The sequence below is a fragment of the Myotis myotis genome, unplaced genomic scaffold (assembly GCF_014108235.1).
Source record: "Myotis myotis isolate mMyoMyo1 unplaced genomic scaffold, mMyoMyo1.p scaffold_m19_p_45, whole genome shotgun sequence".
Taxonomy (NCBI): domain Eukaryota; kingdom Metazoa; phylum Chordata; class Mammalia; order Chiroptera; family Vespertilionidae; genus Myotis; species Myotis myotis.
In genome coordinates, this window is record NW_023416352.1 from 239534 (window position 1) to 251016 (window position 11483).

The following is an 11483-nucleotide window of genomic DNA, read 5'->3' on the forward strand; positions in this document are numbered from 1 at the left end:
CCCTTCAGTTTACAGGTTGATGCTCCAACCACTGAGCCACCCTGACCAGGGCCAGAAAAAGAGCTTAAAAAAATACAGAGGTGCCGAAACCGGTGTGGCTCAGTGGATAGAGCGTCGGCCTGCGGACTGAAGGGCCCCAGGTTCGATTCCGGTCAAGGGCATGTACCTGGGTTGCCGGCACATCCCCAGTAGGGGGTGTGCAGGAGGCGGCTGGTCGATGTTTCTCTCTCATCGATGTTTCTAACTCTCTATCTCTCTCCCTTCCTCTCTGTAAAAAATCAATAAAATATATTTTGAAAAAAGGAAAAAAAAATACAGAGGTGATTGCCAGAAAAACAATAGAATGTTTACATTATTACAACCCTGTAAATGCTCTTTTCATTTACAAGACTTGGAAAACCCTAAAGAAAAGCAGACTGGGGCGGGTGTACTAGTCAGCTAATGCTGTGTAACAAATCACCTCAAAACGGAGTGGTTTAAGACAGAAATAACCACGTTCTCTTCTGTGACCTCCCTGAGTTAGAAATTTGAAAGCAGCTTGGCCGCGGGGTCGCAGACAGATGTCAGCCGAGGCTGCCGTCATCTGACGGCTGGAGGATCTGCTTTTGGGATGGTGGGGACCCCAACTCTTGAACTTGGGTTTTTCTGTGTGTGTGTGTGTGTGTGTGTGTGTGTGTGTGTGTGTGTGTTTAGGTTGGTGTAGCAGGAAAGTCCCTTAGGTGGACCCTGGAGGAAAGGGATCTTAAGGATGGAGTTACAAAGGTGGGGGTGTCCCAGGCAAAGAGGTGGGTCTAAGATCCCCCCAAGTTTCAGAAAGCTTCCTCAGCAGCACCATGAGGAAGGGGGGACATCCAGGGGGATCCTAAAGGAACAAAGGCTCGAGGGTTGTGCAAATAATGATGCAAGAGAGAGGAGGAAATACCGCAAGAGGGAATGCTTTGAGTAGGGACAGGGGGAGGGAGTGGGTGCCTGAGTGGAGGGTTGGCCTCTTACCGCTTGTCCCAACACGGCCATGGGAGGGGCAGCCGCGTGAGGCCCTCTGTGCATGGGCTGGGGATGTCCCTGGGGTCGCTTCTATTTTGTTCTTGCAGCAAAAGAAGAAGTGAGAATGAAGAGAGGAAGGGGCACTGGAGGCTGAGAAAGAGAAAGTGAAAAGATGATTTCTTGGCGACGGGAGAAGAGAACGGTGGGTTGCTTCTGAGTGTCCCCTTGATTTCTGCCGTCGCCCGTCTGAAGTGCTCCTCTCCTCTCGCAAGCTCAGCTGGGAGCGAACGGGCACAGAGAAGGCAGGGAGTTCCTGCTCACCAGGCAAGGACGAACCGGGGAGAAAGAGCAAGGGGGTTCGCCTTATGTGCGCAAGGACTCGATCACGGTGGCTCACCGTAGAAGCTATGCGTTTGAAGAAGGAAGTGGAGGTGAAGGAAACAGAAAACAGAAGGGTGGGGTCAAAGGAGCAGAGGTACCAGTGGCATTACAGAACGGAAAGGCCCTACCTGATTTGGTCCCACTCCCTCCCTGCTGTCAGCTCGTCCCTCTCTGCCTCACTCACCCCAGTTCAGCCACAGTGGCCTCCTTGCTATTCCTCAGACACCCGAGACATGCTCCTGCCTCAGGACCTTTGCACAGGCTGATCTGCCTGAGAGTTTTCCCTCCAGAAAGCCTTGCTCCCTCTCCTCCTTCAAATTTTTGCTTAAATGTCACCTTCTTAGGGAAGTCAACCCTGACCACCCTATGGAACATGGCAGCCAATCTCCCCCACCATGTACCCTGATCTCCATTTTTCATAGCCTCAAGGCTTTCTAACAAGTCACTGACTCTAAGATTGTGAGCCATGTGCATGTTAGAATCAGTGATAGTGTCTATGTTGGTAATTTACTTATTACCTTTAATGCCTGTTTCCCCCCCCCTTTTTTTTTTAAGAGAGAGAGAGTGAAAGGGAGGAGGAGAAACAGAGAGAGAGAGAGAGAGAGAGAGAGAGAGAGAGAGAGAGAGAGAGAGAGAGAGAGAGAGAAACATCAATGGGTTGCCTCCCACACGGCCCCAACCAGACCAGGGCTGGGGATCAAGCCTGCAACCAGGGTACATGCTCTTGACCGGAATTGAACCCGAGACCCTTCAGTCCATAGGCCAGCGCTCTGCCCATTGAGCCACACCGGCCAGGGCAGAATATTTTATCTTGATCCTTCAGGATCTCTGCACTAGCCCAGTCCCAGCCTGCATTTCCCCAGATGGCCACATGGTGGCGGTGTGGTCCTAGTTACACACATACACACACACACACACACACACACACACACACACACACACGAGTTTTTTGTGTGTTTTTTTTCTTTTAAGGGTCCTAGTTTATGACTTCTTCAAACGTTATGAGCCATATTCCTAACAGCTAGAAATGTAAAGATTTGTGATTATTCCCTAATCAGTACAAGGAAAGTGTTTTCTGATAGACTATTTTTACATGGATTCCGGTAACACGGTTACATGTATTTTTCACGTACATTTCAACACACATCTTTTGAAAGTCCGTTAAAAATTAGTATGCCCGCTCTAAAACTGGTTGACTCTGCACACAATGTTTTTACATTGGCATTTGTATCTGATGAGCTTTCCTGGAACAATGAAGAACCAGTCTCTTAATTCAACTTAATTCTCTGCCATCCAACAAGCATTTTTTTAAAATATGTTTTTATTGATTTCAGAGAGGAAGGGAGAGGGAGAGACAGAAACATCAATGATGAGAGAGAATCGCCGATTGGCCGGCCTCCTGCACACCCCGCTAATGGGGATCAAGCCCACAACCCGGGCATATGCCCCTGACCAGAATCGAACCTAGAACCCTTCAGTCCGCAGGCTGATGCTCTATCCACTGAGCCAAACCAGCCAGGGCCCAAGTATTTTTTAAGCATCTTCCCCAAGGTAGTAACTTTTCCTTTTAATAATTAATTTTTAAATGTTAATTCCCCAGCTGGCTGGTGTGGCTCAGTGGTTGAGCATCGACCTATGAACCAAGAGGTCACAGGTTCGATTCCTGGTCAAGGGCACATGCCAATGCTATGGGCTCGATCCCCACTAGGGGGCGTGCAGGAGGCAGCCGATCCATGATTCTCTCTCATCATTTATGTTTCTCTCTCTCTCTCCCTTCCTTGCTGAAATCAATTTAAAAATATTAAAAAATTTTTTAAAAATGTTACCTCCCCAGGTTCCTGAGCTGCAATCCTGGAACATATCTGGCTTTTTAAAGCTTTCCTGCTTTTGCCCCTGCCCTTCCCACTGCCTGCTCTGTGGGAAAAGGGGCCCCCACCGCCCCTGCCAAAGGAAACTGGGAGATGTCTTCTGAACACACTCAGCAAAGGAGACCTGGGTTACCCCATTTTGTCACATAATGGTTTGTGACCAGGTTGACCTCCACCACCAGACCGGGTGACCCATGAGGTAAGGCTCAGACCTGACTCCTTTCTGAGTCGTCAGACTTGCTCAGCACGATCCCAAACTTGGATAAGGAATTACTAGATTTTTCAATCCACCATTTTATTTAATGGCCCAGAAACCTTGTAAAAGAGGGATGATTGTGCACATTTCCTAGAAGGGAAGGGGGAGGGGACAGTCCGCCTGTGCTCTGGGGATTTGAACCCAGATCTTGAGGCTCCAGGCACCTTTGAGTCAGCCCAGAGCCTTGCTTTCAACCTCGCAGAGGCCTCTTTCGCTCCAGGTTCCCTTGGCTGGAACACAGTCACGTGGACTCACCTAGCTGCAAGGGAGTCTGGGAAGTGTAGTCCACTTGTAGACATGGAAGGCAAAAAAGTTCTTTGTTGTTGTTGTTGTTTTGTTTTCCTGTGAATGCTCAGCCCGTGTTGGACAGGTCCGGCCCAGAGGGCCTCATGATCGGACCTCCATCCCACTTGGGTCTTACCTTGCACCCTCCTCCTCAGACCACTCAACTCTAGCCACCCTGGCTTCCTTTTTAAATATGCCAAATTGCCCTGGCAGGTTTGGCTCAGTGGATAGAGCCTTGGCCTGTGGACTGAAGAGTCCCAGGTTCCATTCTGGTCAAGGGCACATGCCTGGGTGGCGGGCTCAGTTCCCGGTGGGGGGGCATGCAGGAGGCAGCCGATCGATGATTCTCTCTCATCATTGATGTTTCTATCTCTCTCTCTCCCTCTCCCTTCCTCTCTGAAATCAATAAAAAAATATTAAATAAATAAATAAATATGCCAATTTACACAGGTGGGTGTGGCTCAGCGGTTGAGCATTGACCTATGAACCAGGAGGTCACAGTTCCATTCCCGGTCAGGGCACATGCGCTGGTTCCCGGGGCTTGATCCCCAGATGGGGGCGTGCGGGAGGCAGCCGATCAATGTTTCTCTCTCATCATTGATGTTTCTATCTCTCTCTCCCTCTCCCTTCTCTCTGAAATCAATAAAAATATATTAAAATATACATAAAAATAAATATGCCAGAATTGTTCCTGCCTGGTCTTACTGATGACTTCATTAAGACTTGGCCACGAAGCAACTAAGATGGCGGCATAGGTAAACACCGGGAAATTGTCGCCTCACACAACAATTGAAAATTACCGCAAAGGACTGAGCAAACATCATCCAGAACAACAGGAAGGCTGGCTGAGTGTAAATTCTACAACTAGAAGGAAAGAAAAGCACGCTGAGAGCCAGAGGCGCTGCGGAGGTGAAGTGCAGAGGTACGGCGGCGCGCGCGCGCGAGGAAAGGGGGTAGCACCTGAGGACGCGGCTGTCTTTTTGAATCACAGGCTCCTGACTGCTCTGAACTCCGGTTCTGGGAAGTCTCTGGGGACCCAGGTCTCATACGGGGAGAGGCTGGTCTGTCCGGCAGCGGGCGAACTTGAGGGAGGCTTTCCCTCAGAGGTGCTTGCAGCCGTTACGGGGACACTGAGACACGCGACTCCGGGCGGAGAATCGGCCATAGCTGCTTTCTCCGCCCTTTGACTCCCTGAGACCCCGCCCCACCCAGGCTGCGGCAGAGGCTTTTGCATGTGAATGTACCTAACTGCAGCCGAGCCAGGCAGACCTGGAACTTCCAAGAGAAGGCCCAAGGCCCCGCAGCGGCTTGCATTGCTTCACAGCTGAGCCTCTTCGTGGCTCCTGCTGTGTGGCCTCAGGCAGAGGCTGAATTAGCACCTCCTTAGATCCAGGAGCCACTGTAACCAGTGGTCAGAGGGGGTCCATCCAGACTGCAACTCCTCAGATCCATAAGGGACACACTCAGGGAGCAGACTCAGTGAGCACCAAAGCCCCACTGAAGCAAGTCTTGCCCCAGAAGGGTGTCTTCAGCACAGAAGTTCTCCCACTTTAGACACAGCTGATTCTCACAGCCAATTGGCCTGGAGGTCAATTCCTCCCAGTGATTCTACAACAACCAAGGCACCAAGAGTGCACCAAGAGTGTCCACCCCAGGTAACTGGGGAGGCTGAGCTACTGGGCCCTACAGGACACCTGGCGCACAGGGCCACTCTATCAACACAGGGAAGCTGCCAAAATGCGGAGACAAAGAAACAGGTCACAAATGGCAGAAATGGAGGAAAGCAAACGATTGGATATAGAGTTCAAGGCCACGTTTATAAGGTTTTTCAAGAATTTTATGGAAACCGCCGATAAATTTAATGAATCCCTCAATAAGTATAGTGAGACCATGGAGGACATGAAAAAGGACCAACTAGAAATTAAGCATACACTGACTGAAATAAAGAATAATTTACAGAGATCCAGCAGCAGACAAGAGGATCTCAAGAATCAAGTCAAAGATTTGAAATACAAAGAAACAAAAAATACCCAACCGAAAAAGAAAAAAGAAAAGAGATTCCAAAAATATGAAGATAGTGTAAGGAACCTCTGGGACAACTTCAAGCGTACCAACATCAGAATTATAGGGGTACCAGAAGGAGAGAGAGGGCAAGATATTGAAAACCTTTTTGAAGAAATAATGACAGAAAACTTCCCCTACCTGGTGAAAGAAATGGACTTACAAGTCCAGGAAGCGCAGAGAACCCCAAACAAAAGGAATCCAAGGAGGACCACACCAAGACACATCATAATTAAAATGCCAAGAGCAAAAGATAAAGAGAGAATCTTAAAAGCAGCAAGAGAAAGACAGTCAGTTACCTACAAGGGAGTACCCATACGACTGTCAGCTGATTTCTCAACAGAAACCATGCAGGCCAGAAGAGAGTGGCAAGAAATATTCAAAGTGATGAATAGCAAGAACCTGCAACCAAGATTACTTTATCCAGCAAAGCTATCATTCAGAATAGAAGGTCAGATAAAGAGCTTCACGGATAAGAAAAAGCTAAAGGAGTTCATCACCACCAAACCAGCATTATATGAAATGCTGAAAGGTATTCTTTAAGAAGAGGAAGAAGAAAAAGGAACTCTTACCATTTGCCACAGCATGGATGGAACTGGAGAGCGGATAAATACCACATGATCTCACTCATTTGTGGAATATAATGAACAACATAAGCTGATGAACAAGGACTGATCCAGAGACGGAGAGGCATTGATTGGACTTTCGGGACTTGGAGGGAAGGTAGGGGAGGGTGGGAGTAAGGGGGAAAGATCAACCAAAGGACTTATATGCAAGCATATAGGCCTAATCAATGGACATGGACAACGGGGGGGTGAGGGCATGAGCGGGGGTGGGGGGGGTGGGGGGTAGAGGGTAACGTGGGGACAAGGACACATATGTAATATCTTAATCAATAAAAAATATATTTAAAAAAAAAAAAAAAAGACTTGGCCACAATTTTGGAAGAATCGCATCACGCAGGCAGTGCTATTTGAGGCATGTGAGTCGGCGACACAACACTCCTGGGTCAGACTGCACTGCAGCTTTCAAATTCACAGTAACTCTAGGTTTCGAAGTAAGACCTGACTACCACATCGTACCTCTCTCGTGTGCCTCTGGTGAAGTGCAAATCACTTTATTACCAGCTCTGATGACTTCTCTTTTGTATTGCAGTTGGTGAGGTAAAATGATATTTTGTTGTTGGGGACATAGATCCGCTATACTATCCCTGGGTTTCACTAGTAAAAGCAGAATTACACGTTACAAATTATTGGTGATAAAAGAAATCGAATTGGCTCTCAGAGAAGTGCAAATTAAAACCACAATGAAATATCACTTGGCACCCACTAGAATGGCTATCATAAAAAAAGATAGATAGGTAAGTGTTGGTAGGGATGTAGAGAAGTTGAAATCCTCGCATGTTACTGGTGGGAATATAACATGGTGCATGCGGTGTGGCAGCCCTCAAAAGGTTGAACATTTATACAATCCCCGTAAATATGACCCAGCAATTCCACTCCTAGGTATGTACCCAAGAGAAATGGAAACGTATCTACACAAACACTTGCATTTGAATGTTCATAGCAGTACTATATGCAAGAATGGAAACAACCAAATGCCCATCCGCAGATGAATGGGTAAATAAAATGTGGTCCAGGGAGTTAGTATTCAGACACAACAGAAACGAGTACATGGTACAACATGGGTGAACCTTGAAAACTTTATGCTAAATGAAAGAAGCCAGGCACTGAAGGGCATATAGGCTAAGGTTCCATCTATAGCAGCGGTTCTCAACCTTCCTAATGCCCCGACCCTTTAATACAGCTCCTCATGCTGTGGTGACCCCCACTTTCATTGTTACAAATTGAACATAATGAAAGCCTAGTGATTCATCACAAAAACAATATGTCATTATATGTGTGTTTTCCGATGGTCTTAGGCGACCCCTGTGAAAGGGCTGTTCGACCCCCAAAGGGGTCTCGACCCACAGGTTGAGAACCGCTGATCTATAGGAAATGGAATTTGCCAGGATAAACAAATCCATAGAGACAGAAAGTAGATTAATGTTTGCCTAGGGCTTGGGATGGGATAATTGAGGGTGATTTAGTGCAGCGGTAGCCAACCCTTTGGACCTCACGGACCACCAGTGGTCCCCGGGCCACTGATTGGCGACAGCTGATTTAGTGGGTATGGGGTTCCTTTTCCAGTGGTGACAAATGTGTTATAAATAGTGGTGATGGCCCTAACCGGTGTGGGTCAGTGGATAGAGCTTTGTCCTGTGGACTGAAGGGTCCCAGGTTCGATTCCGGTCAAGGGCATGTACCTTGGTTGCGGGCACATCCCCAGTGGGGGGTGTGCAGGAGGCAGCTAATCGATGTTTCTCTCTCATTGGTGTTTCTTTTTTTCTTTTTTTTAATATATTTTATTGATTTTTTACAGAGAGGAAGGGAGAGAGATAGAGAGTTAAAAACATCGATGAGAGAGAAACATTGATCAGCTGCCTCCTGCACATCTCCTACTGGGGATGTGCCCGCAACCCAGGTACATGCCCTTGACCGGAATCGAACCTGGGACCTTTCAGTCTGCAGGCTGACGCTCTATCCACTGAGCCAAACTGGTTTCGGCTCTCATTGGTGTTTCTAACTCTCTATCCCTCTCCCTTCCTCTCTGTAAAATATCAATAAAATATATTAAAAAAAATAGTGGTGATGGTTGCAATAAGTCCATGTATATACTAAAAACCACCAAATTGTACACTTAATTTAAAAAAAAATATGTTTTCATTGATTTTAGAGAAGAGAGGAGAGGAAGAGAGAGCTAGAAACATCAATGATGACAGAGAATCATGGGATCAGTTGCTTCCTGCACACCCCGCAATGGGGATTGAGCCCACAACCCAGGCCTGTGCCCTGACCGGGAATCGAACCGTGACCTCCTGGTTCATGGGTTGACGCTCAACCACTGAGCCATGCTGGCCAGGAAAATTGAACACTTTATTTATTTATTTTTTTAAATATATTTTATTGATTTTTTACAGCGAGGAAGGGAGAGGGACAGAGAGTCAGAAACATCGATGAGAGAGGAACATCGATCAGCTGCCTCCTGCACACCCCCCACCAGGGATATGCCCGCAACCAAGGCACATGCCCCCGACTGGAATCGAACCCAGGACCCTTCAGTCCGCAGGCTGACGCTCTATCCCCTGAGCCAAACCAGTCAGGGCTATTTTTTATTTTTTAAATATATTTTTATTAAATTCAAAGAGGAAGAGACCCCCCCCCCACCCACCCATGAGACTTGCCACCAGAGGAGCAATGGGCAGCGGCAGCTTGTCCTGAGCTAATCCCTGAACCCTTTCCTCTGACTCTCCAGGGAGCTGACGGCAGCCCCGCCTCGTCTCCCTCTTGCTTCTTCTACCCTTAGGCCCTTCCTCGTTTCACTGTCCGCAGCTTCCATAAACGTCCTCCAAGAAGCACTTGGGCCTGGCTGGCATGGCTCAGTGGTTGAGCGTTGACCTGTGAACCAGGAGGTGGCAGTTCGATTCCCTGTCAGGGCACATGCCTGTGTTGCAGGCTCGATCCCCAGTGGGGGGTGTGCAGGCTGCCGCTGCCCATCGCTCCTCTGGTCGCAAGTCACATGGGGGGGGGCGGTCCTTTAAAATTTAGGAGATGCACACCCGTGGTGGGGAAAGAGGGCAAGGGAAAGGCTTGGGCGTGCTCCCTGGAGGGGAAGTGCAGGCTGGGTTCTTAGGTTTGCGGGTTTTAAAGGCTGGGAGTTAGGAGAGGGCTTAGGGAAGGGTTGCAACAGAATATTATCAGATTTTCCAGGTGTGTTGTGTGTGTTTTTAAAATATATGTTTATTTTTTATTTTTTATTGATTTCAGAGAGGAATGGAGAGGGAGAAAGATATAAAAACATCAATGATGAGAGGATCATTGATCAACTGCCTCCGCATGCCCCCCACTGGGGATTGAGCCCACAACCCAGTCATCCCCTGACCGGGATCGAACCCAGGGCCCTTCAGTCTGCAGGCCGATGCTCTATCCACTGAGCCAACCTAGCTAGGGCTCTAGGTGTATTGTTTCAGAGTCATGGTCTCTACTGATTGGTCAGTGTCAGGGGTGATGAGTCATCTAGCTGGTCCTGGTGTTGCTGGCCTGGTTTTGCCGCTTTTTGCTTTGCAGGGGCTTGGAGCTGGTATCTCCGTGGAGGAAAGCTCAGGGCGTCAAAACCGCACGGCCAAGGACATGTCAGGGGAGGAAAGGCCACCCTGGGGGCCAGGTTTGGCACCAGTTTTGCCCTTTGTAGGCACCCAAGGCTTTTGGCCCTGGCGACCTGCTGAATCTGGCTGTAAAGTGTTCCGCTATCTGCCTCAGTCTCCTCATTCCACTTGCCAAGGAATGTTCCTAGCTTCTTGCTACCCTGCCTCAAAGAGAAATACAAAGAATTTTCCCCGAGACCGAGAGGAACGCGACTTGCTCCAAAACTGTTGCAATTCACCTGCATTCTATTTCAGCCCTTGGCACTGTTCTGCTGGTGAAAAGCTAAACACAACTTTAACATCCGCAAGAATAAACATAGCTCAACACCCTGGGCTCCTGATTGGAGCCTGGCCCGGTTCGTGCTTTTTACTTCACGTAACCCTAATGACCGTGCAGTGAGGTCTTGTTCCCAATTTACAGATGAAGAAACAGAGGCACAAGGAGGGTAATCAGCTTGGCTTAACATGACACAGCGAGAAAGCAGACATGGGTTCAGCCGGCCCCCCTGATGCCCACCTTAACCACTTTTTTTGTGTGTATTTTTAAAAAATATATATATATTTTATTATTAATTTTAGAGAGGAAGGGAGAGGGAGAGAGAGATAGAAACATCGACCAGAGAGAATCATTGATTGGCTGCCTCCTGCGCAGCCCCCACAAGGGATCCATTAAGCAATCTGGGCATGTGGCCTGACCGGACTCGAACCCTGACCTCCTGGTTCATAGGTCCATGTTCAACCACGGAGCCACACCAGCTGGGTTTAACCACTCGTTTTAATGGTAACATCCTCAGATGAAAAACGTCACAGCTTCAAGGCCATGCCAGATGGACTAAACAAGCTACAAAAATCATGGGTCAGACACTCCCTTTTTACAAAATGTATATATGCTCAATATAGAGCTGATTGTCATGGGGTGGGGGCGGGGAAAGACTTTGGAACAACTTCCATCTTTTACCTGGTCAAGTATTCTGAGTTTTCTTTAAAAGCTATTAGTTGTATCTTTTTTACTAGGAGAAGGCTATGGTATTTTAATTCTTCCTATCACTGTTATTTAAAAAATGTTTTTGTTCTGGGTCAAGGTTTGTAATTTAACTTATTTAAAACTAATAATCAGAGCATCTCCAAATTGGGAAAACTTAAAACAACCAAAAAGGGACAAACGTTCTTGAACTCAGTCCTGTGCGAAAAGGAGCGCTGGTTGGGGAGATATATGCCGAGTAAGTCTTTTCCCGGGAGCCCAGAGAGACACTCGGCGCCTGGCCGGGGAGGTTTGGCACTGGCCACGTCTGACAGAATGAGTCCGGAACGCTTTTGCCTCTAGTGCACCTGCCGGGAGGGTAAACTTCCAAAGGTTGCACGACTCCACTGCGGGGCAACTGACTTGGCTAGTTCTAGGCGGACC